The following is a 10,328-nucleotide window of genomic DNA, read 5'->3' as shown; positions in this document are numbered from 1 at the left end:
CCTTCCCTTCGCTGTTGGTTCCCTGTATATTTTTCCTTTATTTCAATTTGTATAGCCTTCATTTCTTCCTTCATTTTGCGACCCAGCCCAATCAATTCTGTAAGCATCCTGATTACCGGTGTTTTGAACTCTGCATCAGATAGGTTGTCTATCTCTTCACTTAGTCCTTTTCATGGAGTTTTAATCTGTTCTTTCATTTGGGCTGTAGTTCTCTGTCTCAATGAACTTGTTACTTGATAAGGGCGGGAATCTTAGGTATTCACCAGTGCAGGGCAACCCTCTTTGCTGAGTTGTGGTGCTGTTGTAGGGGTGGGTTCATAGAGGAAACAATGCCACTTGCTGGGCTCTCATCCCACTTTGTCACTTCCCACAAGTAGATTGTGCCCTTTCAACTGCTGATTCACGGGTGGGTGGTTTGTATATGTTTTAAGACCCTGTGGGCCTCCCCAGGGGACTCTCCTATGAAACTGGGAGGTTCCCCTACTGCTGCAAACCCCACAGATTTTTTCTCAACCAGAGGTTTTGAGTCTTTAGTTCCCCTCGCTGACCTTGGGTTTTAAAGTCTGTCTTGCTTCCCCAGTGTTCCTCCTGGGTTATCTGCACATGAATGTGGGATTGCCTGTGTGGTCCATCTCTTTGCCTTGCCACATGTCCTCTCTGCCCGGCTGCCAGTTCTACTCCTCCTACCAGTCTGGATGAATGTTTCTTTAACTCCCTGGTTGTCAGACTTCTAAACAAATGATTTTCTGGCAGTTCAGGTTGTTCTTTTTTTAAAATTGGTTGTTCTCTTTTCTTTTGGTTGTTCGAGGAAGCAAGTGTTTCTGACTCTACCCCCATCTTGGCTGGAACCCCCTACAAACCTCTATTGTTTTATTTTTTTTAATGGTTTATTTTTTATTGTATTTTCCCTTCAATTTTAAATGATCACCTTGCTGGAGAGTGTAGTTTTGATTGTAGGCCCTTGCTTTTCATCACTTCGTGTATTGTGTGCCAATCCCTTCTGGCCTGAGTGTTTCTCTTGAGAAATCACCTGATAGCCTTATGGGAGCACCCTTGTAGGTAACCGTCTTTCTCTTTCTGGTTATAAATTTCTCTATTTTTCACTTTTGCCATTTTGATTATTATGTGTGTTGATGTGGGCCTCTTTAGATTTATTTTGTTTGGGACTCTCTGTGCTCTCTGGACTTGTGGGGTCTATTTCTTTCTTCAGGTTAGGGCAGTTTTTAGCCATTATTTCTTCAAACAGGTTCTTGATTCTTTTCTTTCTCTTTCCCTTCTGATACTTCTATGATAAAGATGTTGTTACGCTTAATATTGTCCCAGAGGTCCCCTAGATGTTCCTCTTTTTTTAATTCTTTTGTCTTTGTTGGTCTGCTTGGGTGGTTTTTTTATTTGGTACTGTAATTCACTGATTTGATCCTTTGCTTCATCTAAACTGCTACTATTTTCTTTAAGTGTATTCTTCATTTCAGATATGTATTATTTGTTTCTTACTATTTCTAATAGTTTTTATGTTCTTTTAAATGCTTACTATCTCTTTATTTAGATTCTCACTGAGATTATCCATTCTCCTACTGTCCTTGAGTAATCTTATAAGCATTGTTTTAAACATAAGATAATTAATATAATTTACTTCCTGGATTCATTTCACTATAGGGAAAATTGCATGTGAGTCATAGAAACATGATCAGTACAAATGCTTTTTTTTTTTTTAACAGAAGTGGTCTCATGCTATTTAAAATTCTCCTAGTCATTCATGCATTCATTGGAACATTCATTCAAAAAGTAAAAATTGAGTTTCCATGTATGCAAGTCTCACTACAGATCTTTTTTCTCATATTATTTCTAGCACAAATTACTGTCTTTATCTGAGGACATCATTGCCATAGCAATCTCAAAATTTAGCAACCTGAGTGAACCACATTGGTTTTGTTGAAGTCACATCCACACCCTATTTTATTGTGTTCTTGGAAAATTTGAGATAAAACAGAGGAGTTGTTTACCAATTGTGGCCATCTTTATTATTTTCTGTTTAAGTGTTTGCTCTAATATCAGTGATTAAGTATACAACTATTCATTTAGTTATTCCAAATGACTAAGATTATATAGGCTTGCTAAAATTTTTGAAAAAAGGGAAATGACATGTTAAAGAAACTAATTTTACTTGGTATCTCTAAGGAATATTCTTGAACTAGTAGTGTGTACCATTAAAATAAAAAATGAGCTATAGCTATAATTTCTGATTTTATATATGTACATATTGTGAGTTAGGGCTTCACTTTAAATTTAAATTTAGTATTTAAAATGTCAACCAGGCTAAAATGTAAATAGAATGTACTTATCTGGAGTCTGCAAATAATGAAAATCATAGTTGCCAGCTAAAGTCATCTGTATGTCAGTGGGATAGAAGACAAACTCCTTCTAAACTTTAACGAACTCTGTATTCTATAGGCAGTTAGCATTCTGCCATTTTAGCTTACAAAGGGGGATCTTCCACTAGAGACCAAGAGATTTGAAAGCTAAAAACATTTAGAAAACTGGGTATGTGTGTGTGTGTGCGCGTATAAAATCATTCTATAGGACACTTTTGTGCTGATGTTGCCTTCTTGGATAAAGCATTATTTTATAGTAAAATAGATTAATTGTGAAATTTATCAACAGATAAAGTTGAAACTCATAAAACTGGAGTCTTATGCTAGAGTGTTCTTAAATTCTAACGCCTTAGCTTTGTAAGTCACTTTAAAATCACAATAATAACTTTAAATATATTTATAATATTACAAAAATATCTGTCATTATACAAAACATCTTTCTAGAACCTCATGGTTATAAGTGCCTCATTTTTATACAAAATATATAGTTATTTATGGAGGAGAGAAATGGTATATAAAAATAGTACCCTTTGAGTATCTTAACTATAATTGGAAATTCATTTTTCATTGGAATGTAAAATTATTTCCTTCAAGCTTTTGAATATGAATCACTAACATGCTAGTTGCATAAATAATTTTCTGTAGAAAATACAACCCTATGTCTAAAAATGTGTATAATATGTGGGTGGAAGATGAGAAATAAATTGATTTGCTGCTTTCTGCACCATAACATTGACATAATTATACATTTTCAGCCAGCAAACGGTGGACTACATTAATTTTATGTATAAATAACACCAGGCAATAATAGTTGTTCATCTGTTTATCATGCCAAGATGTGTTGTCAATTTAAAATGTAATAACAATGCCTACTATTTTATGAAAATCTCAAAAGCAATATTATATGGTCATAGCTGTCTGACCCAATGAGAATTATTAACAAACTTTTCTCCTATGTATTATGGTAGGGAACAATAGCAAAGAGTTTTCTGAATAAAAAGCTGACTACTTAGAAACTAGAGAAGCAAATTCATATATCAATGTTTTTAAAAAGGTAACAAAATATTGATGATTAAAAAGCATATTTAATTTTTTAAAAATTTATTTTATTGTATTTTTCATTACCATGTATCCCCCTTAAATTTCCCTCCCCCCCAAATCACCACACTGTCCATAACTCCTTTTCCTTTTTGCTTTTCGCTCCATCCTTCCACACCCTAACTCCCACCACAGCCGTCAACCTGCTCTTTATGAGTCTGTCCCCATTTTCCCTGTTAGTTCAGTTTGTTCGTTAGATTCCACAGATGAGTGAGATCATATGGTATTTGTCTTTCTCTGACTTGCTTATTTCATTTAGCATAATGTTCTCCAGGTCTTATCAGTGCTGTCACAAAGGGTAAGATTTCTTTCTTTTTTATAGCCAACTAAATGTACCACATTTTAATACACTCAGCTACTTGTGGACACTTGGGCTGATTCCATATCTTTTGTAAATAACACTGCAATGAACATAGGAGTGCTTATGTTTTTTCAAATTCGTGTTTCAGTTTTTTTCACATAAATTCCCAGAAGTGCAATTGCTAAATTTCTAAATAGAAATCTAGCCTTGGATATTTATCTCAAAGAATCACCAATGACTTTTTAATTATACTATAAACATAATATGCATATAATTTATTTTTCATTATAATAAAATCAATTTAATATTTTGTATTATAGCAATTGGTGCTACTGATGGGTGGATTTTTTAAAACAATAACTGTCTAAAGTAGGAGATAATATAATATATAAACTATCTTAAAAATATCAATAATGCATACTTATTTACTTCAGAAAAAATGAATTATTGAAAAGGAACAAAAATGTGTTCTATAATGGATGCAATATACTATTGTTTAAAACACCCATCATTAATACTGGATTGCTTATGCTTTTAGGTGAGAAATAGTGGTCAGTCTAACAATTCTTCTAGTGAAGTTTTTTTTTTAAGATTTTTTATTTATTTATCTTTAGAGGGGAAGGGAAGGAGAGAGGGAGAGAAGTATCAATGTATGGTTGCCTCTCGTGTGTACCCTGCTGGGAACTGGCCTGCAACACAGGCATGTGCCTTGACTGGGAATCGAACTGCGATGGTGTGGTTCGCAGGCCTGCGCTCAATCCACTGAGCTACACCAGCCAGGCTCCTAGTGAAGTTTTAATGACTTTTAATACATGAAAGTTGCTTTCCTATTTTGTCCTCCATAAAAATCAATAATGATATTGACAATTCTAAGAACCAGTAATCCTCCTGGTAGAACCTGATTCATACATTTCTGAAAAATTGATCAGTGCTTGACTAAATGCACATGTTTTGTGCTACATTTCTCAAAATATAGAACAATAAAACAAAATAAAAGGAAGAGTAAAATTTCCCAGTGCAACATTGTGGCTATGATTATACTTTTGCTTCATGCTTAACACAATGATTCACTGAATGACTACAGAATGATTAAAATTTACTTTTTGTATTTAAATGGCATTGACTTAATATGTTATTTTATTTTATTACTCAAAATCATTATGTGAAGTAGGTATTATTATGTACATTTAACAAATAAAGAAACTAAACCTTGAAAGGTTTTGGAGGAGGTTTTCTATTTCCATCACAAAAAGATAAAATTTAAATTATTCAAATGTTTTAATATTTAAAATCTATGCATTGACTATTGCTTGAATTGTTACTTTATCCATTTTAGTTACATATTCAAATATCTTTATTATCTAATTTGGTCATTTAGGTGACCCAAATATCAATGTTCATTTCTATATTCAGTCTTTTCTGGTGAATTAATTTCTCAATTTGTAAAAAGTCTTTAAAAAGGATTCTCTCAAAATTTTGCTTGTGCTCTTCTTTTTCCACTATATTCAAAATAATTGGACTTCAGGTAAGACAGCGTTCTATACCAAAACACAAGTTTTATGCAGGTACATATGATTTTAAAGGATGTTTACACAAATAACTTTTAACTTAAAATGCACCTAAAACCCTAACCTAATGTAGGGTTCATAAAAATTAAATAATTTAGCCCTGGCTGGTGTAGCTCAGTGGATTGAGCGTGGGCCTGCGAACCAGAGGATCGCAGTTCAATTCCCAGTCAGGGCACATGCCTGGGTTGCAGGCGGGTTCCCTCCAGGCCAACTCCCAGCAGGGGACGCACAAAAGGCAACCATACATTGATGTTTCTCTCCCTCTCTCCTACCCCTCTAGAGATAAATAAATAAATAAATAAATAAATAAATAAAATCTTTTTAAAAATTAAATAATTTAATTTTTTTTACCTTTGGCAGTCAAAAGAAACATGCTTATTAAATAGAGTTCTAAGAAAAATACATGTAATTCTAACCGCAAGTAAAAAATCTTAGATTTACAAGAAAGGTAAGCTTCCAGAGATTGTTTTACAGATGAAAATAGTTTTCAGAAGATTATTTCTTTATGGTTTGTTCTTTTGGGGCTAAATCCAGAAATGGTAACAATCACCACATTGCAAGTTATTTAGAATTCCAGAGTGCTCAAAAGAAGGAAGCCACTTAAGGATACTAAATTAAAAGCTTTGGAAAATATCCTGTAGTAGAAAAATTAAATGTTGGCTTTCTAAAAACATGTTTTTAATAATAGGTAACACAGACAGTAAAGATGAAAGACAATTAAAACCACAAACTGACCTGGCTGGTGTGGCTCAGTGGATTGAGCACTGGCCTGTGAACCAAAAGGTTGCTTGTCCAAGTCCCAGTCAGGGCATATGCCTGGATTGTAGTCCAGGTTGTAATTTGGGAGTATGCGAATGGCAAAATATCTCATGCATCGGTGTTTTTTTCCCCCTCATTCTATCTACCTCCCCTTTCTCTAAAAATAAAATAAATAAAATTTTAAAGTATTTAATATCTCCCAACCATTTAAGATACAATCACCCTGACCCTAGATACAATTTTTGCTTTCAACCTACAACATTTAATTTGAAACAGACTATTTTTAACCACTGTAGTATCACATTTATCATTCACAGTATATTTCTTTTTAAAATTTAGAGTTACCTAAACTCAAATGGCATTAGTTCTATGGAAGTTAACCTAAAAATCAAATTTTAGGAGTGGGATAAAGATGGTGGAGTAGGTGGATCCTGAACTCACCTCTTCCCCTGAGCACACCCAAATTACAACAAGCTATAGAGGAAACATTGAGAAACATCTAAGAATAGCTGAACTGAATTCCTATAACTAAGGATATAAAGACCCTAGGTTGAGATGGATAGGCAGTCATAGATTCATTCCTATCATCAGGTCCCACACCCAGTGTGGTGATTCACAAAGGGGAGGAATATCTTAGGCATGGTGGTAGTCCCTGAAGAGTGAGGGGTCTGAGCTCCACACAGGGCTCCCCAGCTCAGGGGACTAACAGCAAGAAGAGGAGTCCCCTAAACATTTGGCTTTGAAAACCCACACGGATTTTACTCAAGAGGCATAAAGGGCTGTGGGAGACTGTGGTTCTGCTCTTAAAGTGCTTGTGCACAAACTCACTTCATGCTCCAATCTGAAGGCAGCAGTTTGAAAGTGCCTGAATTATATATGGAGGAATTATGTTGAGTAACTTTAGAGCAATTGCCAGGGGAGCATGGATGGGTGGAAAGTCTCTCTGGGGATAGAAGCACTGGCGAGCACAATTGTGTCTTTCTTCTTTTGTTGTGTTCTCCTTCTATGTGGCTGGCCCACTGCAGGTGGGTACATGAAATGTGTAATTCTCCGTTAACATGGCTAACACTGTTTGCCTTGATCTGTATTCCCCTGAGATCCCACACCACCAAACCCACTTGTGGCAGCCAGAGAGTTTCCCAAACAGCTTTAGATCTGCCACACATGGTAGCCGGCCTTGGCTCATATCATAGCTCCTACCAAGAGGCCCCAATCCTGTCACAAATAGTAGCTGGTCATGACGCACATGATAGTGCCTAATGAGGCCCCAAACCCAGCACAAGTAACAGTTTGCCTTGGTTTACATTGTAGATAGTAACAAGTGTCCTTAAGCTTAGGGCAAGTGTCAGCCAGCCTTGGCCCACACCTAGCCCCTGCCAAGAGACTCCAGATATGACATACCTGGCAGCTGTCCTCATATAGTACCAGATACCCTTCCTAAGCAGCTTCTGCTCTTTACGTCATCCCCTACATACAATATTCTCTGCAATAATTGTGGATGGTTCTTGCAGGCAGTCAGCCTGAGGATCAACCCCACATACTGGTACATTTGCAGCAACTGTGACCCAATTACAACAGAAGGGTACATGGAAACCACTGGATTACCTAACTCTGGTGACTAAGCAGATTGTGCTATTGAGACCACAAGTACCCTTCTACAAAAGGCCATTCTTTCAAGCCCGAGAGGTGTAGCAGATTTACCTAACACATGGGAACAAACACAAATATACAGCTGAAATGAGAGTCAGAGAAATTTGTTCCAAACAAAAGAATAGGAAAAAAAAAGTAAGAAAGCATAGACAAGTAATCTACAAATAAAGATTCAAAGCCATGATTATCAAGATGCTGAAAAAACTCAGATGAAGAAAATATGAACACAATAAAAACTTCAACAAAGACACAGAAAATATTTTTTAAAATCAGAACTAAGGATTCAGGTAGTGAAAAGAAAAATACACTAGTGGGAACCAGTAGCAGATTCAATGATGATGAACAGATCAGTGACATGGAAGACAGATATGGAAAACACACAATCAGAAAAGCATAAAGAAAAAAAAGAATTTTAAAAATAATGATAGTTTAAGAAGCCTCTAGGGAAAAAATTAAGCACACCAACATTTCCAAAACCTATTTGAAAAGAAATGGATGAAAACTTCCATAACCTAGTAAAAGAAGAAGACATCCAACTCCAGGAACCACAGAGAGGCCCAAAGAAGATGAACCCAAACAAGTTCATGCAAGGGTATACCCTAATTAAAATGCCCAAAGATAGAGATAGGGGCAGAATCTGAGAAGAAGAGAGAGACCAGCTAGCCTTGTACAAGGGGATCCCCATAAGGCTATCACCTGGTCTTTCAGCAGAAAAGTTTAAGGCCTCAGGAGAATGGTACAATATATTAAAATTGATGGAAGGATAAAACCTATAACCAAGAATACACTACGTAGCAATGTTATTGAGAATTGAACAAGAGATAGTTTCTGACACAAGCAAAAGCTAAAGGCATCCATCACCACTAAACCAGGACTGCAAGAAATGTTAAAGGCTTCTTGAAGCAGAGAAGGAAAAGCCAAAAATAAAAATAAGAAAATATAGGGGTGAAATCTTAATGATAAAATATTTAGTAATCTACCCATTATGAAGGTAGTATGGAGGTTAAAATGCAAAAGTGTAAATCACGTGTATATATAATCATGTTAATAAATACACACAAATGATGTAAGATATAATGTTAAAACATAAATGTGAGAGGCAATTTTAAAATGTAGAATACACTTGAACTTAAGCAATCAAAAACTTAGAATAGACTGTTAAAGAAATAGGTTGCAGCCTTGTGCAGAGGCGGTATCGTAGCCAGTGAGGTTTATCCGAGGCACGATTATTGCTAATGGAAATAGGTTGTTATATTTGAATGTTGTAGTAACCACAAACCAAAAACCTATAGGCAGACAAAAAGTAGAAACATAGGGGGTCTGTTCAGAAAGTATCTAGCCAAGTACTATGAAAAATAGACACATTCATTGAAGAAGTTACAAGACACCAGAAACACTGTACATAGGACAATGAAGCCTTAGTCTCCTTCAAAGCAGATACCTTGGGATCTCACACAGTTTTCTCAATTGCTATCAGCTGTCCTGTTATATGTTCCTGAATCTCATTAACGGTCTGAAATCTCTTCCTTTTCTAAGGTGATTTCAGTTTGGGGAAAAGCCAGAAGTCACAGGGTGCCAAATCTGAGCTGTAGAGGGGACTGAGTCCCCTGAGTGATTTGATGTTTCACCAAAAAACTATGCACAAGATATGATGTATGAGTGGGCATGTTGTCATGATGAAGCTACCAATCATCAGTTGCCCATAGCTGCAGCCTTATGAACCATCCAAATAGGTTCTGTGGAGGAATGTTCAAGCTCAACACAAAATGTGATGCAGATTTGTTGCTCTAGTCACTCAGTCATTTTGAATGCAATGGCCACATAGCACACATGCTCACTCAATAGTGTCTACCACCCACACTGACTAGTACAGTGAAGTCATCATTGTTCATGCATGTGAATTCCAGTCTACTCTCCTTGGCTGCTAGGTTACATCAATGTTGCACAAAACATTCTTTTTATATTAGCAATGGTTGGACTTTTTCTGGACAGATGTCATATCGCTAAAGACAATGATTAATACACAAGAGAAAAGAGCAAAAAAGAAATAAATAAAAAAAAAGAAAGAAGAAAATGGCAATAAGTACATACTCATCAGTAATTACTTTAAATATAAGTAGACTAAGTGCTGTAATAAAAAGAAATATTGTGGATGAATGAATAAAAAAGAAAAAATCTTATTCATACACTGTCTATGAGAGATATACTTCAGAAAAAAAGACAGAAACAGAATGAGTGAAGAGATGAAAAATATATTTCATGCAAATGAAAACAGAAGGAAAGCCGGGGTAGTGATTCTTATATAAGACAAAATAGACTTTAAAACAAAGCCTGTAACAAGAGACAAAAAAAATGACAGTACATAATGATATAGAGATCAGTCAAAAGATATGACAGTTATAAACGTCTGTGGACCCAATGGAAAACATATATACATATAGCAAATATCAACAGATATAAAAGCATAGACTGGCAGTATTACAATAATAATGTGGACCTTTAACAACTCATTACAACGATGGGAACATTATCCAGACAAGAAAAAAACAAGGAAAAATGAGCCAAAAAGGAAACATTATA

General features: G+C 35.5%; 1 pseudogene; it reads left to right on the top strand.

Annotated features, from left to right (window-relative positions):
* The first annotated feature begins 8,923 nt into the window (after window positions 1-8,923).
* LOC118988310 (uncharacterized) lies at window positions 8,924-9,056 on the top strand (annotated as a pseudogene).
* Window positions 9,057-10,328: the final 1,272 nt, after the last annotated feature.

The sequence above is a fragment of the Sturnira hondurensis genome, unplaced genomic scaffold (genome assembly GCF_014824575.4).
Source record: "Sturnira hondurensis isolate 20B ecotype Veracruz unplaced genomic scaffold, ASM1482457v3 Scaffold0006301, whole genome shotgun sequence".
In the NCBI taxonomy this organism is placed as follows: Eukaryota; Metazoa; Chordata; class Mammalia; order Chiroptera; family Phyllostomidae; genus Sturnira; species Sturnira hondurensis.
Note: the sequence above shows the minus strand (reverse complement) of the source record. Positions and strands in the feature narration are given on the sequence as shown.